The 21,922-nt window shown below is 35.0% G+C and overlaps 1 long non-coding RNA gene and 1 pseudogene across 1 annotated transcript; one reads left to right on the forward strand and one right to left on the reverse strand.

Annotated features, from left to right (window-relative positions):
• LOC114536234 overlaps nucleotides 1–21,922 on the forward strand; it is a 25,993-nt pseudogene continuing 4,071 nt past the window's right edge.
• LOC114536204 lies at nucleotides 13,632–14,864 on the reverse strand. The gene is made up of 3 exons (XR_003688413.1): nucleotides 14,652–14,864; nucleotides 14,378–14,545; nucleotides 13,632–13,761 (listed from the first exon to the last, which is right to left on the reverse strand). It is a non-coding gene; the product is annotated as an uncharacterized LOC114536204 (long non-coding RNA).

Here is a 21,922-nt window from a genome sequence, read left to right on the forward strand (position 1 = left end):
ATATATGCCTATGGCGGATTCTAATATGGACATCGAACATCAAGCAATCGATATACCGGTAGGTTCACTAGGTTGTTGAAATATTGTAGATTGTAACCGTATTTAATTTTGTCAAGTAATTTATGACCAAATATAGTGCAAATCGACATCGTCATGTCTCAATTTGATGCAAATAAGATAAAAAAGCATTCTGGAATGTAGCCATATAAATTTTATTGCATAACCGATCCCCATGTGTATAATAGATAACTTACATTTTGGGAAGATTAAGACCGGAACAAATTTCCTTTCAATTTCCTTACTATGTTGTAGATAATAAAATTTGCTAATAATATTTGCTATATGTGGCTAATGAATATAAAATGTTTAAAATCTCACCAATCTTTAAACCTTATGTATCGACTATATTTATCTCAGAATGGATGCCAAATCCCAAATGTTTATACACCTAGTTAGGCCTATATAAACTATTTCAAAATGATGGTATAAAATTCCTTCAAACCTAAAATATTTCTTACACTGTGTCTGTGTATATAGTTTATAAAAAGACTAAAATGAAGTATATCAACACATGTAATTCAACTATGAACTAAGTATATTTTATAATTGAACTACACAGGGGATTCCTGGTGCAAAGAGAAGTGCTTTCTCTGAAAAATTGTTAGAAACTTATGATGGGATAACAACTGCTTATGAAGCCTACTTAAAAGGAGCTGAAATTTCTGGTGAGATGATATTTCAGTTGTCTATAGTTGTTAGCTAAGGAAACAGCACTATGAAGTGTTTAGATGTAATTTGTATATATAATATACCTTATTTGTCCAGAACTTATTTAACCATTACAATCAGTAGCGTAGCCAGCGATAATCATCAACTGACATTTATTGCACCCTTCACATTTGCCTTGCTATATCATAGCTCTTGATTGAGGTAGGTATGTTGCAGCTTTCCAAGTTTACAGTTTTTTATTATTGTAAGACTCTGCGCTCCGATATGTGTAAGTAAAAGAGTAATACAGCAAAAATATGGCTGCATTTGGATACAAACTATCCAAAATTCAGGCAATTACAAAGTGAGGTCAATATAGATGATCCTTTTAGCGTTTCCTATGTGGAAGATAAATACCAAACCAGGGGTGGATCAATGCTATTCTGAAAGGAGAGGTGCATATTTTCATAAGGGGGTGCATTGGTGTGCTAGCAAATGATTGCCCAGTTACAGTACTTCCTTGCAATATATTGCAAATTTGTGCAAATGCCAAAAAAAGGAGTGGTATGCACTTAGTTGGTAAAATGGGACAGTATGTAATCACCTTTCAAGTTAAAAAGTTACAAGTTACTCTACAACAGCCTTATTGTACAATTTTCTAGCCTATAATAATATGCATGATAAGAGCCTTCAGTTCGTATACCGTTTTTTTCAGGAGGGGGGTTCTAAAGAACTTTAGAGGGTGCACACACCACCTGCACCAAACTATTGCTAATATTGAGAAGTGAAGCACAGTGATCTCTAATAAATAACTGGAATGATACCTTTGTGAAGCCAAGACTTTACATCGATCTAGACACACATCTGGTTATCTCCATTATTTATCAGAGTTCACTGGTGAAGCATCTTTTCTGTTCATGCATGTGCTGGTACCCAAGAACCCTCTGATTAATATGTAAAAACATAAAATTCAAAAGAAATTGTTTTTGGATATAGCTGGCATAAAGGCTTTATTCATATAAAATAATCCTGATCAGCTAAAACTGCTATGCAGTAGTGTCTGTTTATGTCTCTTATCACCAGAAATTTGTCAAGTTGTGTAAGTCTAGTAGAGTGATTGTTTGCAAACAGTTCATATATCCATATGGTTATTTCATATCTAATTCATATGATTCATTAAATTATACATCATACTAGCTTAGCTAAAATGTGCATTTAAACATATACAAACCACACTTAATTATCCTGCTATTTGTTTAGGTGACAGGCCCTGCTTGGGGAAACAATTTAATGGCTCCTACGCATGGGTGACTTATAATCAGGTACAAAACTTTCTTTTTTACTAGGGTGCTATGTAGGAATCTTTTGCCAGGGGGGGGAGGGCACTGGTAGCATTTGGAGCAGTAATAACTTAGTTGAAGTCAATTTAGTGCTACAAAATGAGTTTTGTTTTGTAGACCTAGGCAGAGGGGGAGGACAACTGCCCCCGTTCCTCCCCCTATCCTGTCTATGTGCAGCTCTGCCTTTTACCTGTTAAATACGAATATCACCTTCCATCACTGGCATATTCCGCGCGTTCACATTAACTCGAAATGCGAAGTAGATATAGCATATTCGCTACGCTCACTCGTGAGATATTGTTTTTGCCACTCGAAGTCTCGAACATAAAATCCATATCTTCTCATAGCCTTTTTACCTGTTTAATGTTCTGTTTGACTAAATAGCATAAAAGCTAGTGACAAAAATAGACACTAAGACGAGAAGTGAATAAGCCACGAAAGACCATTTAATACATAAAGTAAACATAAAAGTACCTAGAATAATAAAGTTCAACTTACATAAAAATGTCTTTTTAAAATGTGTTTTCCTTGTCTTTTCAAATTCCGACGTTAATTTCGTTTTATACTACGAACCAAAGAGAATTTGTATTGAGATTTGCATTTTCACAACAACAATAAAAATGAAAATGGCTGGAAATTATTGAAACTCGTGTTGTGTCACTCCCAGTGAACTCTAATACAACTGGAACGATGACTCAAATGATGAAGTCTCTAATATTACTGTCTATATTAGAAATTCATGCAGTGCAGCACCGCTCGCCATTTCCAACCAAGAAAATAATCTCCAGGGCCTAGATTCAGCTATAACTAAAAGTTTATATTATGGAATGACTCAATAGCACAGCGTCGATAGCCAATATTTTTATCATTTGGTAAAAAAATATAGTCACAACATTGAAGGTGATATTACCCGTTTTCTACAGCCGTTTATGGACCCTACCAGCTTAGGTAACTGTTAAAATTTCAACATTCGAGGCTTCAGAAAAACATCGAAACAGTACACAATATTCAACTTAGTACAGAATCTCAAATATTCTTTGAATATACATTATTCTTTGAATATACGTATATGCCGTTGACTGTAAAAGCTCTATTTAAAAAATAGAAAAAGTAGCCCAAAGGTATTTGTGTTTTAATCTAAAGCGTCCATCCCGTTTAATATCGTCTGTGACGTAAACACCAATTGCTATATTTGTATTATAATAACTTATTAATAAGATAAGGTTGGCAACTAAATATAAATTAACGACGTAAACCCTCAAAACTATCGACAAAAAACATTGAAAATATGAAACATAACTCACAAAAAACATCATAACAATAAAATTTGATGTTTTTAATTGCTCCCCAGTAGTATTACCATGGCCATATAGTAAATAGATTAATATAGTAAGTTCATTTTCTTGTTGAAAACAACTCTAGAAATACGAAAAATTTAGCGATACTTTTCGTGTTGCCATAAATTTTTTCGCCGTAACGATGCGGGATGTCTTTTGCCTGGCACTGGTTTTCGATATAAATGGCGAAGCAGCGACCTCATTGGCTCTTAAAATTGGCGAATAATTAAATTGGTATTCGCTAATTTTACGAGCCAATGAGGTCGCTGCTTCGCCATTTGAATCGAAAACCAGTGCCAGGCAAAAGACATCCCGCATCGTTTAATACGGCGAAAAAATTCATAGCAACACGAAAAGTATCGCTAAATTTTTCGTATTTCTAGAGTTGTTTTCAACAAGAAAATGTACTGGGGAGCAATTAAAAACATCAAATTTTATTGTTATGATGTTTTTTGTGAGTTATGTTTCATATTTTCAATGTTTTTTGTCGATTGTTTTGAGGCTGTACGTCGTTAATTTATATTTAGTTGCGAACCTTATCTTATTATAATACAAATATAGCAATTGGTGTTTACGTCACAGACCGCGATATTAAACTGGATGGACGCTTTAGATTAAAACACAAATACCTTTGGGCTACCTAGGTTCGCTCACAGACAACTTGGACTCGTTGTCTAATTGTTAAATAGAAACACGCTTCTCGACCAATCAGCACGCGCGTACTATAAATGTTATATTATAAATATTTATAGAAACTTGCTTAAAGAATAATATTATTATAAACAACTACATATTATGATATAACATTTATAGTACACGTGTGCTGATTGGTCGAAAAGCGTGTATAACTGTATAGAAACACGGGAATTTTGTGTAACATGTATGCTTTTGTTCCTATAAAACATAACACTTAATGTATGTACACTACTTCGGGAAATAGTGAGTTTTTTTTCCCTCGAGTCTCAATGTTTACCTCGACTTCGTCTCGGGAAATGTTCAGACTCTTGATAAGACAAACTTCGAGCATGAAAGTATCTCGTTCATCGTATTTTCCCGTCCCCTTCTGTATTTACGCGGTGTTCGTACTCGACCAAAAAGAAAATTAGTCGAAATATTCAGAATGCTAATCGTACTTTTGAAGTCTCTGGAGGTGTAGAAAGAAAATTTTCATAATCGTTTCTAATTATAAATTGCCCCCGAATCGGCTATTCGTGTATCCGTGAGTGTCTCATTGAGACCTTTGATTATTTTAGACAGCACTAAAAACAGGAAAAATTTAAATTAAGAAGATATACAAATATCTATAATATTTTAAAACAGATTTAGTTTTCTTTAACAACATTTTACGCTTTTTCGTAGGGCAGATTATTAAACTTCTACTGCTAATTTATTGCTCTCGCTGTCATCGTATTTTACTTTTGGCTGCAACGGTGTCCCAAGGTCGCCATTCCAAATAAAATTTTAAGACATTTCTCTTGATCTACGTTCTATATATCGAAAGAATACTAACACCTGGCGCAACTAATGTATTGAAAGAACAGTAGTAACACCTGGCGCAACTAATAATCATTTATTCGAATGGCTAAAATCAGCATCGCATTTTAAATTTTATTAATGCATCGCATTTTAAATTTTATTAATGCATCGCATTTTAAATTTTATTAATGCATCCCATTTTAAATAAAATTAAATTCGGCTTTAATTTCATTTCGATTTGAGATGAAGGGCCAAACAGACAGGGCGCGATTTTTTATTTTCCAAAAGCAAATAAATATAAACTATATCATGCATAATATTCTTGTAGATCACGTAACGATAATGTACTTTATAACTGCTCTGGCGTCTACGGATTCCAAATCTTGCTTCCAGAGGTTCATTTATATGCTTCTGAAACCCGAAAATTCGCGTCGCGTTGCCGCTTCGCGTCTGGTCTGCGTGGGCCTTAATTGTTTTCACAGTCAATGAACGTCAAAATATTAGCATAGCGGGAAAAATTGTCTGGCTGGCTACGCTACTGATAAAATATGTATGTATATAATAGTACTTTTTATATATAACCAGGGTGCAGCGTGGCAGCGTCTTCAAATAACTTAGCATCAAATGTTGTATGCTGCCTGAAATTGACAAAAACACTTCTCGACGTTTTGATCTGAAGGCCTTCTTCGTCAGGAGAGTTAGTATATGAACTAACTCTCCTGACGAAGGCCCTCAGCTCGAAAGGTCGAGAAGTGTTCTTGTCTATTTTAGGCAGTTGTTCTATCACATTTATTGCTAAATTACTTTCTTTAATGATACCGGCATGTACCGACATTATATTAATACCTATAAGATAAACTAATATAGCAATTATATGGGCGTTGACTTGATTAAGGCTTTTATTTAATACTTCACTTTCGCGCATCTGCTCCTTCAGGAAAGAGAAAAACAACATGAATCTTTCGGGTGAAGAAAATTTTTTTGGAATCGAATGTAGCGTTGTTGGGACGACGTTTTCAGAACTAAGAAAAGTTACATTTGGAAAAATGCTAGTCAATCACATCTTTGCCATTCTTGTTAACATCATTTTGATTATTCCTGCGATCATTCTCAACGTTGTTCCAATCATAACGATCTGGAGATCGTCTCCACTGAGAAGCAAGCCTTGCTATTTTATTATTTTGATGCAATCGGTGATTGACTTGGCAGTTGGTGTGTTGGGAATACCTCTTTTTGTCACCTTTTTGATCAGTCTATTGGATAAAACGTCGGACTGTTTATTTTCAATTTTGACTTTGACAGCGACAGCTGTTTTAATTAAGTTTTCTATATTTACAATCATTGCTATGACAGGAGAAAGATACATTGCTATCCTACATCCCTACGCTTACCCCACCCTAGTAACAAAGAAAAGGCTTGTGAAATTTGTGTGTTCCTGTATTGTCGTGCATTCAGCTGTTACTGTCTTTTCCTATTCATTAGATGGCAGATATGCCAGGATATATGTATCTGCTATAACATTAATTAATGTCATCTTCATCGTATTTGCTTACACAAGAATATACGTGGTTGTCAGAAGGTTGTCTCGTTCGGAAAGAAGAGCACATGATTCTTCTTCCGAGGGAAACACGACAAGAAGAAAGGTGCTTCTTCAGGAAATCAAACAAGCTAAATCTTGTTTCATGGTAGTAATTTGTTTTTTCACTCTCTACCTTTTCCCTGTTGTGGCTATTCAGTCGGTCTTCAAAAGCCTTGAGAAATTTGAAAACCTAGCATTCTTTATGTGGGTCATTACGCTCAACCTTAGCATTTCTATTGTGGACTCTGTGATATATTTTTGGACGAAGAAAATGTTGAGAAAAGAAGCAGTGAAAATACTGAACACAATAGGCCTGTGCCTGTCGTCGAACAATCAGGATACTCATTAGATAAATATAAATGTTGATTAGGTCGTAAATTTTTTTGCTGTTCATATTATTAACTTGATGTAAAAATTAAAATCTGTAAACTTGGCAGACACAAGATGTGCTTAAAGTAAGGCACTATAAAAAATATGCAATGGATAAATACTTCAGTCATTCTTCTGATTGGCTTTGATCTATCTCAGTGATTTCAGCCTGGCAAACTTATTATTTTAGCCCGCAGAATATGCTGCAATTCCCACCAAAGTTGATGTAACAAGACGCCTGTTCTGGCGTTAACTCCGGCGTGCCGCGCACGTACCATGCAGTCTTCAATATAAAGCTTCTGAACATAAACAATACAGTTCATACTCATTTAGATGCCTTGCGAACCTAAATGCTGTTCGATCGCAAAATTCAAAAGCACATCGTACTTTAAAAGTATAGAAGCTCAATTGTTCAAAAATGTTAATAAACAGAATGATACGTTCACTTTGTCTTACACTTTGCCTTTTCGCGCTTATATAGTTATATTAAATTTTCAATCCTGTGCAAACTGCGACGTGTCAACGTGCCCATACACGACCACATCTTCTTAAACGGCGAAATAGCAGCGATATTATTAAAATAGGACCAGAATCTCAATGTATTAAATGTATTCAATCTAAACTTAATCGAACATCATGAAAAGAACGGTTTATTTGTTCCTCTTAGGGGAATTGCAGTATCATGCGAGCGAAATCGAATCGCGCATCAAAGAGTTAGCCAAAGATTTTAAGCTGTGCACCACAACTCTTGGGAGACAAAATTGTTACGTCGTTGAATACGGTCACATACACTTTTTCAAATACTAGTGTATTTCGCGCAAAAATACACTTGCGACGACGAAAAATAATAAAAAGAACAAACGAATTTTAACTGAGCCCGGCAAGTGAGCGTTTGATGTTTATTAAACAGAAGCCTGAAGCTGTTGTTTTTGCATGTGACGGCGTGTCTTTGTTCATGCAATTACTTACACTTTGTTGCATTTCGGTAAGCCCTTGGCATAACGAATATAACAAAATCCAGGTTATTCATTATCAGCTTAAAAAAACCTTCCAAAAAAACCAATAATTTCCCGTCGAAAAATGCGAAAATTGGACATAGGAATTTGAGACGTTCCTGAAAGTCATGCAAAGATGAGAACATACGGTCATAGTAGAATTTGCTTTGTAAGTAAGTTTACTTGCTTTGTAAGTTCCTTTCAAGACAGTTGATTAGTTTTGACCTTCATGGACGAAAGCGACTGATTCGTGTGAAATCGTTTTCGTGGAAAAACGTATAATGAAACTCATTAAAAAGAACCGGGATTTAAAATGATTATATTTCTTGACCGCCGTCCATTTACGCTTTTTCGTACGGCAGATTATTAAGCTTCTACTGGTAAATTACTACTCTCGTGCATGATCATCGTATTTTACATCTAAGTGCAACAGTGTCCCAAGTGTTGTCCCACAAGGTCGCCATTCCAAATGGCAATATATTTTAGAATAATAATATTCATTTTATTATTTCGCGTAATATTAGTTGAAAGCCTATATATATAAAGATAATTTTTCATATCTCCACCGAAATAAACATTTTAAGACATTTCTCTCGATCAACGTTCTGTATAGTGAAAGAACACTAACATGCATGCATTCGGCGCAACTAATATATTGAAAGAACAGTATAAGTCACAATGCCAACACCTGGCGCAACTAATAATCATTTATTCGAATGGCTAAAATCAGTATCGCATTTTAAATTTACAATTAAATTCGGCTTCAATTTCATTTCGATTTAAAATGAGACTAAAGGCCCAAACAGATAGGGCGCGATTTTTCCAAGTTTTTATTTATTTTTCAAAAGCAAATAAATATAAACTATATCATGCATATTATTAGCATTGCGGGAAAAATTGTCTGGCTGGCTACGCCGCTGATAAAATATATATGTATATAATACTACTTTTTATACATAACATGCAGGGTGCAGCGTGGCAGCGTCTTCAAATAACTTAGCATCAAATGTTGTATGACAACTGCCTAAAATGGACAAAAACACTTCTCGACGTTTTGATCTGAACGCCTTCTTCGTCAGGAGAGTTAGTATATGAACTAACTCTCCTGACGAAGGTCCTCAGGTCGAAACGTCGAGAAGTTGTTCTTGTCTATTTTAGGCAATTGTTATACCACATTTATTGCTAAATTACTTTCTTTAATGATACCGGCATGTACCGACATTATATTAATACATATAGGATAAACTAATATAGCAATTATATGGGCGTTGACTTGATTAAGGCTTTTATTTAATACTTCACTTTCCCGCATCTGCTCCTTCAGGAAAGAGAAAAACAACATGAATCTTTCGGGTGAAGAAAATTTTTTTGGAATCGAATGTAGCGTTGTTGGGACGACGTTTTCAGAACTAAGAAAAGTTACATTTGGAAAAATGCTAGTCAATCACATCTTCGCCATTCTTGTTAACATCATTTTGATTATTCCTGCGATAATTCTCAACGTTGTTCCAATCATAACCATCTGGAGATCGTCTCCACTGAGAAGCAAGCCTTGTTATTTTATCATTTTGATGCAATCGGTGATTGACTTGGCAGTTGGTGTGTTGGGAATACCTCTTTTTGTCACCTTTTTGATCAGTCTATTGGATAAAACGTCGGACTGTTTATTTGCAATTTTGACTTTGAGAGTGACAGCTGTTTTAATGAAGTTTTCTATATTTACAATCATTGCTATGACAGGAGAAAGATACATTGCTATCCTACATCCCTACACTTACCCCACTCTAGTAACAAAGAAAAGGCTTTTGAAATTTGTGTGTTCCTGTATTGTCGTGCATTCAGCTGTTACTGTCTTTTCCTATTCATTAGATGGCAAATATGCCAGGATATATGTATCTGCTATAACATTAATTAATGTAATCTTCATCGTATTTGCTTACACAAGAATATACGTGGTTGTCAGAAGGTTGTCTCGTTCGGAAAGAAGAGCACATGATTCTTCTTCCGAGGGAAACACGACAAGAAGAAAGGTGCTTCTTCAGGAAATCAAACAAGCTAAATCTTGTTTCATGGTAGTAATTTGTTTTTTCACTCTCTACCTTTTCCCTGTTGTGGCTATTCAGTCGGTCTTCAAAAGCCTTGAGAAATTTGAAAACCTAGCATTCTTCATGTGGGTCATTACGCTCAACCTAAGCGTTTCTATTGTGGACTCTGTGATATATTTTTGGACAAAGAAAATGTTGAGAAAAGAAGCAGTAAAAATACTGAACACAATATAGGCCTGTGCCTGCCGTCGAACAATCATGATTCTCACTAGATAAATATAAATGTTCATTAGATCGTAAATTTCTTTGCTGTATATATTATTAACTTGATGTAAAAATTAAAATCTGTAAACTTGGCAGACACAAGGTGTGCTTAAAGTAAGGCACTGTAAAAAAATATGCAATGAATAAATACTTCAGTCATTCTTCTGATTGGCTTTGATCTATCTCAGTGATTTCAGCCTGGCAAACTTATTATTTTAGCCCGCAGAATATGCTGCAATTCCCACCAAAGTTGATGTAACAAGACGCCTGTTCTGGCGTTAACTCCGGCGTGCCGCGCACGTACCATGCAGTCTTCAATATAAAGCTTCTGAACATAAACAATACAGTTCATACTCATTTAGATGCCTTGCGAACCTAAATGCTGTTCGATCGCAAAATTCAAAAGCACATCGTACTTTAAAAGTATAGAAGCTCAATTGTTCAAAAATGTTAATAAACAGAATGATACGTTCACTTTGTCTTACACTTTGCCTTTTCGCGCTTATATAGTTATATTAAATCTTCAATCCTGTACAAACTGCGACGTGTCAACGTGCCCATACACGACCACATTTTCTTAAACGGCGAAATAGCAGCGATATTATTAAAATAGGACCAGAATCTAAATGTATTAAATGTATTCAATCTAAACTTAATCGAACAGCATGAAAAGAACGGTTTATTTGTTCCTCTTAGGGGAATTGCAGTATCATGCGAGCGAAATCGAATCGCGCATCAAAGAGTTAGCCAAAGATTTTAAGCTGTGCACCACAACTCTTGGGAGACAAAATTGTTACGTCGTTGAATACGGTCACATACACTTTTTCAAATACTAGTGTATTTCGCGCAAAAATACACTTGCGACGACGAAAAATAATAAAAAGAACAAACGAATTTTAACTGAGCCCGGCAAGTGAGCGTTTGATGTTTATTAAACAGAAGCCTGAAGCTGTTGTTTTTGCATGTGACGGCGTGTCTTTGTTCATGCAATTACTTACACTTTGTTGCATTTCGGTAAGCCCTTGGCATAACGAATATAACAAAATCCAGGTTATTCATTATCAGCTTAAAAAAACCTTCCAAAAAAACCAATAATTTCCCGTCGAAAAATGCGAAAATTGGACATAGGAATTTGAGACGTTCCTGAAAGTCATGCAAAGATGAGAACATACGGTCATAGTAGAATTTGCTTTGTAAGTAAGTTTACTTGCTTTGTAAGTTCCTTTCAAGACAGTTGATTAGTTTTGATCTTCATGGACGAAAGCGACTGATTCGTGTGAAATCGTTTTCGTGGAGAAACGTATAATGAAACTCATTAAAAAGAACTGGGATTTAAAATGATTATATTTCTTGACCGCCGTCCATTTACGCTTTTTCGTACGGCAGATTATTAAGCTTCTACTGCTAATTTATTACTCTCGTGCATGATCATCGTTTTTTACATCTAAGTGCAACAGTGTCCCAAGTGTTGTCCCACAAGGTCGCCATTCCAAATGGCAATATATTTTAGAGTAATAATATTCATTTTATTATTTCGCGTAATATTAGTTGAAAGCCTATATATATAAAGATAATTTTTCATATCTCCATCGAAATAAACATTTTAAGACATTTCTCTCGATCAACGTTTCTGTATATTGAAAAAACACTAACATGCATTCGGCGCAACTAATATATTGAAAAAAACAGTATAAGTCACAATGCCAACACCTGGCGCAACTAATAATCATTTATTCGAATGGCTAAAATCAGGATCGCATTTTAAATTTGCAATTAAATTCGGCCTCAATTTCATTTCGATTTAAAATGAGCCTAAAGGCCCAAACAGACAGTGCGAGATTTTTCCAAGTTTTGTATTTTCCAAAAGCAAATATATATAAACTATATCATGATATTCTTGTAAATTACGTAACGATAATATACTTTATGACTGTTCTGGCGTCTGCGGATTCCAAATCTTGCTTCCAGAGTTTCATTTCTATATGCTTCCGAAACCTGATCAGTCCAGTCTGCGTGGGCCTTAATTGTTTTATAATAGTCAATGAACGTCAGAATATTAACTTAACGGGAAAAATTGTCTGGCTGGCTACGCTACTGATAAAATATATATGTATAATAGTACATTTATATAACCAGGGTGCAGCGTGGCAGCGTCTTCAAATAACTTAACATCAAATGTGGTATAACAACTGCCTAAAATAGACTAAAACACTTCTCGACGTTTCGATCTGAAGGCCTTCGTCAGGAGAGTTAGTATATGCATGAACTAAGTTTCCTGACGAAGGTCCTCAGGTCCAAACGTCGAGAAGTTGTTCTCGTCTATTTTAGGCAGTTGCTATACCACATTTATTGCTAAATTACATTTTATAATGATACCGGCATGTTCCGGCATTATATTAATACATATAAGATAAACTATAATATGACAATTATTTGGGCGTAGACTTGATTAAGGCTTTTATTTAATACTTCACTTTCGCGCATCTGCTCCTTCAGGAAAGAGAAAAACAACATGAATCTTTCGGGTGAAGAAAAATTTTATGGAATCGAATGTAGCGTTGTTGGGACGACGTTTTCAGAACTAACAAAAGTTACATTTGGAAAAATGCTAGTCAATCACATCTTCACCATTCTTGTTAACATTATTTTGATTATCCCAGCGATAATTCTCAACGTTGTTCCAATCATAACGATCTGGAGATCGTCGCAACTGAGAAGCAAGCCTTGCTATTTCATCATTTTGATTCAATCCGTGATTGACTTGGCAGTTGGTGTGTTGGGAATACCCCTTTTTATCACCTTTATGATCAGTCTATTTGATGACATGCCGAACTGTTTGCTTGCAATTTTGACTTTGAGAGGAACAGTTCTATTAATTGGGTTTTCTGTAGTTACAATCATTGCTATGACAGCAGAAAGATACATTGCTATCCTACATCCCTACGCTTACACACTAAAAAAAGGTGTGTTAAATTTACACACCTTTTTTGTCCAAATTTTAACACACCTAAAGGTAGGTTTTGAAACACACCTAAAGGTGTGTTTAACACACCATAAGGTGTGCAAATAGCATCTTCAAAGGTGTGTTAACACATAGCAAGGTGTGTTTTTGTGCACACCAAAAGGTGTGTAGAACACACTAAAAGGTGTGTCAAAAAACACACCAAAAGATGTGTTTTTGGCTTGTCCAAATTTTAACACGTTCTAAGGTGTGTTTTCAAAGAAGGTGTGTTTTCATACACACCATGGTGTGTTTCATTACACAGCTAAAGCTGTGCTGGAAAACACACAAATTGTTTAAGTAAAAAGTTGCACACCTTTCCTAAAAGTAACATATAAACAGGGCTAGAAAACACACAAACACAATATTAATTTATAAATATATTTTAAGTTCTAATACTGTTAAGAATTGTTAACATTAAGTCACAGCATGAATTATATAAATATCTTAAGCATGCAGTTTAGTTTAAAATAATGTCTTACTATAAACAGTTTATTGACTTGATGTGTCTCGACTTGACACTTGGTGGTGTTTTCTTGTCTTGTTGGTCACCCTTGTTCTTGTTTGTTGGAGTGTATAGTGCCTGCTCAACTGTTGCAATAACATTATCGCCTTAATTCATGATCTTCATAATCAACAAAGGTCACCTGAAAATATAAAATAAATGCATAAGAGGATCTGGCATTTAGAATTTTCCAATTTAAGATGTGCACAAGCATCTGTTAATTTTAAATAGAACATGCTAAATGATACCCAATTTATGAGTTAAGATTTATTTTTGGTAAAATAATTTAGGATGTATTGGCAGCTATAAATACATGAATTATAACCTTCTGTTGAAATTTGTAAAATTGGGGTCTGGGCACATTTCATATTATTAGTTTCTTTAAAATGGGAAAATTTTATTTAAATATGTATAATTTGCTATCTTTCAGGATAAGTACTCAAGTCTATAGTATTAAAAATCATAAACCATTCTGGAACACTCAAGTCAAATCAACTATCTAATATGTTAAATATAGTGAACAAAAAATTGGTCCTTTGGAATGTTACTGACCCCCAAAAGGAACACAAAATATTAAACATAATTAAGACACAAAACAATTCATCAAGATTACACCTAGCGAAATATATGTTTTCTTTATACCAAGCATAAACTATAGCATAAACAGCCTTATGCATACACCGATGTACGTATAAATTTGCTTTTTAAAAGCACCTAGAACAATTAAATTTTGAAGATAGAACGTAATTAAGACTCACCAAGTCTCTCTTGTGATGTCGAATCTGTTCGCGTCGCCATGCGCTTCGGTGGTCTCTGAATTATTAGAATGAAGCAGACTTTTCAGACTTTTCACTTTCAAGCTATTCGGGACCTTCGAAGTCTTGAATTTCTTTGCATCGTTTGTAACGGAACCATCAATTTATTCGCTACAAATAGATAGAGACAACCATATTGATTACACTCGTTGGCCATATTGAAATTGATACAAATGTTTGACACAAACGATTCGAAAAGCACTGCAATACAACTTACCCTCTTATAATTTCTTCTTTATACAACATCACAAGCTCTCGTGTGTTCATCTCCAAAAAATTAATCTTAAAATCGCCTTCACAATAACATATCATTTAAACTTGAAACAGACTCGAAGCACAGTTGTCACAGTAGAGAAGGAAATGTAAACACTAAACAGTGGTTTGTATTTCGTGCGCGTGGGTTTCACACCTCGCGACATTCTTATTGGTTAAAAGCGTATGACGTATTATATCACTGACCTGTATATACAAGTCTGTATGGCAGATATTCAAAAACAACCCACGTTAATCATTCTTACAAAAGTAAACCACAACGATCTGTAAATTCCCTTAAATTTATGTCTTAGGTAATGTTTAGAGTTTTTAATACTAATCAAAGCTGAAACGCAGGCCAAAGATGACAGGAATTTAAAGCAAAAAGTTAAATTTAGATGCGATGGAACAGCGTGAAATTTCCTGTGACTTACACAAGTAATTCCTCGTAAGGCTGACGCTTTTATCGACGCACTAAAATACTATAAGTAATAAATAAGGCCAATCAAGTATATTGTTAATAATTTAAAGGTGTGTTTTATAACACACCAAAAGATGTGTTTCTTTAATGGGTCAAGGTGTGCTGTCAAACACACCAAGGTGTGTTTTCAGTGAAAAGGTGTGTTACTTTACACACCTTAATGAGTAAAAGAAAAGGTGTGCAAATGGATGTGTTTTCGCTAACACACGAAGGTGTGTTTTCGAACACACGAAGGTGTGTTTGCGTACACACAAAGGTGTGTTTCCTTACACACCAAGGTGTGCTTTCTAAAAGCGCGTAGAAAGGTGTGCACAAATTACACACCATGGCGTGCAATTGAGCACACCTTGGTGTGTAGTCAAACACACCTTGGTGTGTAATTCTACACACCTGTTTTTAGTGTGTACCCTACCCTAGTAACAAAGAAAAGGTTGCTGAAATTTGTGTGTTCCAGTGCTGTCGTGAATTCAGCGGTTACAGTCTTCTCCTTTTCATTGGGTGACAGATATGTCAGGATATTCGCATCTGCTATGACATTAATTAATGTAATCTTCGTCGTATTTTCTTACACGAGAATATACGTGGTTGTCAGAAGGTTGTCTCGTTCGGAAAGAAGAACACATGATTCTTCTTCCGAGGGAAACACGACAAGACGAAAAGTGCTTCTTCAGGAAATCAAACAAGCCAAATCTTGTTTCATGGTAGTAATTTGTTTTTTCACTCTTTGGCTTTTCCCTATTGTGGCTACTCAGTCGGTCTTTAAAAGCCTTGACAAATTTGAAAACTTGGCATTCTTTATTTGGGTCATTACGCTCAACCTTAGCGTTTCTATTGTGGACTCGGTGATATTTTTTTGGACGAAGACAATGTTGAGAAAAGAAGCAGTGAAAATACTGAACACAATAGGCCTGTGCCTGTCGTCGAACAATCAGGATTCTCATTAGATAAATATAAATGTTCATTAGGTCGTAAATTCCTTGCTGTACAGTGTATAATATTATTAACTTGATGTAAAAGTTGAAATTTGTGTAACTAAGGCACTTACATTCACTATTTTTAGTGTTTAAATCGACTGTTTCTCGACACGCACACACAATGATACTTTTACTGAATTTTCGCCAGGAAAATTTGCTGTACAAAGTTAATTTAAATACTCCAATAAAGTAGTGCATGGAAGTGTCAAGCCGAATTATAATTTCAGTGTTATTTGCACACTGCCACTTTCGTTGTTAGTTACCTTGTCACAGCAAATTATTTTGATATGGCAACCACTTCGAGTGTTTCCTACATTACAACAATTTGGTCCGTTACAGAACAACCCGTGATTCGATCTGCTTTAAAAAAAACTCAAGGCAGACATAGAATTTACCTGCATCGAGTGAAGTGCCAAAAATCATAATCTTTGAGATAGTTTGAGGTTTCAAATTACGTCGCAGAAAAAGGCAGTTAAAATCTTTTATTATTTCCAAAAATGCAAAATGTATCCTCTCAGCTATTTTTGAAATTTCCATAATTTTGCATTTTGACGCGCAAGTTGAATATATAAAAAATTAAAAAACTTAGGCAACGGGGTATTGAGTGTACTACTCTGCATTGGCAAAATAAAATTATATTTATTTCCTCCGAGTTTTTGACGCAAGCAATGCGCCAGGTCTGTTGAAGGACCCGGAAGTTTATATCCACGCGAGATGTGTTACATGAATGATTATTCGCACTTATTTTATAGCATTTATTTCATCCCATTTATTTCAAATAAGACTATTAAAAAATTTCGAATTTAAAAGTATATATACAAATAGCTATATAATCTTTTAAACATTATTTACCCTAAATCTCATTACACTTATTTCAGGTTTTAGATAGAGCCGCCGATTTGGGGTCAGGAATATTGGAACTCGGTTACCAGCCTTCCGCAGAGACGTTCGTTGGCATTTATGCCGCAAACGGAGTTGAGGTTAGCTTCAAACCAATTTCAGGTTTTTTTTGCTACTGAAATTCACAAAATTCGCACTAGTTTCGAAATTGTTTGCTGACTAAAAGAATTTGTTTGAATTAGTTTCAGAAACCCCTTGGGTAAACATATTATAATTAACATAAAGGGCGCTGATTTTTCAAAGGGCGATAAAGTATGCTAAAGTTGATATCTGTGGGCCAACACACCTATCCCTATACAGGGTGTATCAAAAAAAAGTAGACAATTGTTAAAATGTCTATAAACTGAAAATTTCGCAAAATGTCTGAAGAACGTGTGTTGATATAGGTATTTTAGGGTCTCTTGACTACTTTAACACTCAAATTAGATAAAAAAAAAAATATATCGACGTGTAGGAATGATTATTTCAAACACCACCTAAAACAACCCTCGCGCAAAAAAATGGACGGTTTAAATCTTAATTCATTATCATAGGTTGAAAGTTTGAGTAATGTTTTATAAACTATCAAAGTTCCAGACAATTTGCTGTACATTAAATCCGCCGGACGGCCTCTCGAACTTGGACTTTTTGCTATTTTTGGCCTTTCCCACATACTTTTCGTTTCACGCGGTAATAATTCATGCATTATTGATATTTTACATTAATCATGCGTGAAATCATTTGTGAGCTGCAAAAAGTATGTGGGAAAGGCCAAAAATAGCAAAAAGTCCAAGTTCGAGAGGCCGTCCGGTGGATTTAATGTACAGCAAATTGTCTGGAACTTTGATAGTTTATAAAACATTACCCAAACTTTCAACCTATGATAATGAATTAGGATTTAAACTGTCCATTTTTGTGCGCAAGGGTTGTTTGAGGTGGTGTTTGAAAATAATCATTCCTACACGTCGATATAATTTTTTTTAATTTAATTTGAGTGTTAAAGTGGTCAAGAGACCCTAAAATACCTATATCAACACACGTTCTTCAGACATTTTGCGAAATTTTCAGTTTATGGACATTTTAACAATTGTCTACTTTTTTTTATACACCCTGTAGGGTGACCAATGGAAATTTTTCAAAAAAAACCTGATTTGGCTATAACTGTTATTGTTCCAAAATAATACTTGCTGTGGAGATTATATGAAAGTCATTTAATCAGTGACATATGAACCACGATAATTGCGGGGGAGGGGGTACATATTCATGTATTCATGTTAACAGACTGTAAAGGCAGTCGATTCGAGAAGAAATTGATCTTGCGGAACATGAATATATGAATATGTACCCCCTCCCCAATGATTGTGCTAACTATGCCACAGACTTTGAGTTCTTCAGAGACGAAAGAGACTATTGCATGGGTAAAATGAAATAAATACAATATAGTGTCCGTTCTTTTTAGTGGATACTGGCAGATGTGGCATGTCTTACCTACTCAATGGTGTCTGTACCCCTCTACGACACACTGGGTTCAGATGCCTGCACCTTCATCATAAATCATTGTAAGTCATTAGCTCTGTTGCACACGTGCCTGAGCAAAATATCACTCGTTAAGGCCCACACAAACAGGACGCGATTTGGCAACACGGCGCGAATTTTCAAAGCTTTTTATTCTTCAACAGCATGCAACTATCATAATATTCTTGTAGATTACTTAACGAAAATACATTTTGACTGCTCTGGCAACCATATATTGCAAAATTTGCTTCTAGAATTTAGTTTATATGCTTCGAAAAACTCAAAACTCAACCTTTAGGCTGTTTTCCACTGTGGCGTTTTTTAACGCGCGGAAAAATTTTAAATGTTTCGAAATTTTTATTATTTAACACATGCCGGGTTAACAATTGCATACTAAAACATGCTGAAAACTAAGTTCTGTCGACGTATTCACCAAGCTTTTTCAAATATGAGATATATATGGATTTATACTTATATATAAAAACTCGACAATTGAAAACTGCCCGTATAGCTTGGCGTGTATATACGACAAACCTCTAATCGGAAACCGCAAAATCCATCAGGAATTTTTCAACAAATGCGAAGTTTTTGAAGCCTGGAAATCTTTTGCGTTATTTTCAGACATGAAAGTAACTATATTAAGACGAATAGTGGTCAAGAGAAAGTACCAAAAATACTACCTGAAAACGTGACTTGAAATTAGCCGTTTACCGTTCGCCGTTGGCCGTATTGATTGAGATTAAGGTCCTTAATAGGCTTTTAAGAAAAATTTAAGAAAACTTTAAAAAGAAGAAAAATTTTGGGGTTTTTGGCTATCGATGAGACTAATATTACGAGTACATGTATATGAGTTATTAGCTCAGACAATTTATATATTAGATCATTTTAATATGTCCCAGCGCACTTAACGAGGCTGCCTACTCCACTGCTTCCGTCTTCCGGCAAAGCCATCTGTAATTTAAACCTTAAATACGAAGTGATTTAAGACAAATGGTTTATCTCTTAGCCAGTACTTGCTAAATTATATGGGCCCAATGGCACAATTGCATATAGAGCAGCTAGGTAACGAGAAGGGAAAATTTCACCACAGCTAAAAATAATGTTAGTTCTGTGTGATATCGAGTGTAGATTTTTGTTATTAACATGTAGCCAATATTTCACTGATCGTGTGCGATGAAAACAAAGTAGAAGTTTTGTTAGCGAAAGCTGAACAGTGTCCGAAGTTGAAACACATCATTACAATTGGAGATGTTAAGGAAGAAGTCGAACAGAAGGCTGGGAAACGTGGAATTATGGTGAAATCGTTTAAAAATGTCACGGTACAACGTGAATTTTTTTCTTTTTTTCGTTGGACTTGCTACAATGCTGTTCCAATCTTGTATTGTTTGTAGCAACTTATATAATACCTGTATTCGACTTGTCAGAATAACCTTTTAGCAACTCTGATAATGCCATCCAATGAGTAGGTTTTCCCACAAGTTCCACCTTAACCACGTATACCATATATATCTATTATACTATTATATCATATCTAATGCAACTATTTCTCGAATACTTTTTCAAGGATTTAGGAAAGAATAACCGGAAAGAAAAATCTGTAAGTTCGTAGTCTTGTCTTACTATAGCAGTCAGTATCTCAAGGAATATATCGAGCATTTATATCGAGCCGATTTCAAAAGTTGGGATTTTCGTGTGCTTAATACAACGATATATAATTGAATTTTTGTATCGCGAAAATGAGTAACAAGGTTGTCTAACTGTAGTCTTTGGTGTGTTTAAAATAAACGTACAAAACGTGTCTTCTTAATTAACGTGGAATATCAAATTATTCTTTGTAAAATTTATTCTAATAGTGTTGATATTGAATCCATACTTATTACCTATATCATAGGGGGAATTTCATTATATTATATTATACCAATCAGCAAGTTTGTTTACATTTCAGTAACCCAATCAGAATGCATAAATTTTGATAAAAAGTACAATATATACCATTTTACATGAAGTATTAAAAATTTAGGCATTCTGATTGGCTTTGCCTAAAAAATGCAAACAAATATGACGATTAGTTCAAAACGAAATTCCTCCTTGTTAGCGATTATACTTTTCGTTATATTATATATAATATTTTATATTTTATTCATATTTCTAGCCTGGTAAACCTGATGATCTTGTTACAGTTTGCTACACAAGCGGGACGACAGGTATATGTAAACATTTTCGTAATTATCTCCGTTCTTTCCTGAAGGTTGGTCGTGTCAGGGTCGTTTAATTGTATTCGAAAATTTGCCTGACTAACTACGATTTCGGACATCAATGATCATAAGTGACTTGAAGATTAGCCATTCAATTTCGCCTTTGAGAGCAAGTTTCACCTTCGACTCGAGATGTTTCTCATGTTAGCATTTTCAGCCTGAATGCAGTAACAATTTCTGCGCGTAGTACAAAAGTATATACAAACTTGTAAACATTGCAACATTCCTTATTTTGCAACATTTTCAAACCAAATTTTGCGTTCTAATTAATTTTTGTGCTTAAGCTGTTGTGACTTAATTAGCCATTTTCCAATCGAGCTGGGTACTGGGTCCAGTCACGAACCGCAAAGCATCTATGTACTGTATGGAGGGAAAGTCTGAAATCATTTGTCCCTCCAAACAGTCCTTAGTTGCTTTGCGGTTCGGGACTCGACCCAGTATCCTGCTCGATTGGGAAATGCTAATGGCGTTTCCTTTCCGAGATATTCCAAAGTAATCAATAATGCAATTACAAAGTAATCAACTATTTACCTGTCTTGTAGGCCAGCCGAAGGGAGCTATGATAACAAACAGGAATATAGCGACTGCATGGGATTGCTGCGACGCGCATACATTTTGAACGGGTATGAATGATTTATAGTTAAAGGCATGCTGGTACATTGGCTAACTTTGTAAACTACACACGAAAGGGAAGTTTAAACTAGCTAACTTACTTAGGTGGTAAAAAAAAGGCTTTCAAAGAATTGGTGCACACCGATATTTTTCATTATAAATGGAGGTAGTCCCAATAAGTATATGTTTGTGCATATTTCTTTAGTTTTCTGCACCAGTTAATATATAAAATTTGTGTTTATAAACTCTACATTAATTAGGTGAATATGCATTTGTATCGAAATCGAAATTATGTAATTGCGTGCATGTTTGTCAAACAAATGTCTGATTCAGAACAAATTAAATTCTTCAGAATATATAGGATAGGTTTGATCAAGTCTTCCCGACTAGATTCCCGAAAGCGTTAATTTGTTTTTAGAATGGCCGTCCACTAGTTCCAAACGATGTTCAAATCTCCTACTTACCTCTACCTCACATTTACGAACGGACGTTACAGGTAATGGATTTTCTTTAACTTGTG

The sequence above is a fragment of the Dendronephthya gigantea genome, unplaced genomic scaffold, assembly GCF_004324835.1.
Source record: "Dendronephthya gigantea isolate DGI-Jeju-01 unplaced genomic scaffold, DenGig_1.0 000132F, whole genome shotgun sequence".
NCBI classification, from domain to species: domain Eukaryota; kingdom Metazoa; phylum Cnidaria; class Anthozoa; order Malacalcyonacea; family Nephtheidae; genus Dendronephthya; species Dendronephthya gigantea.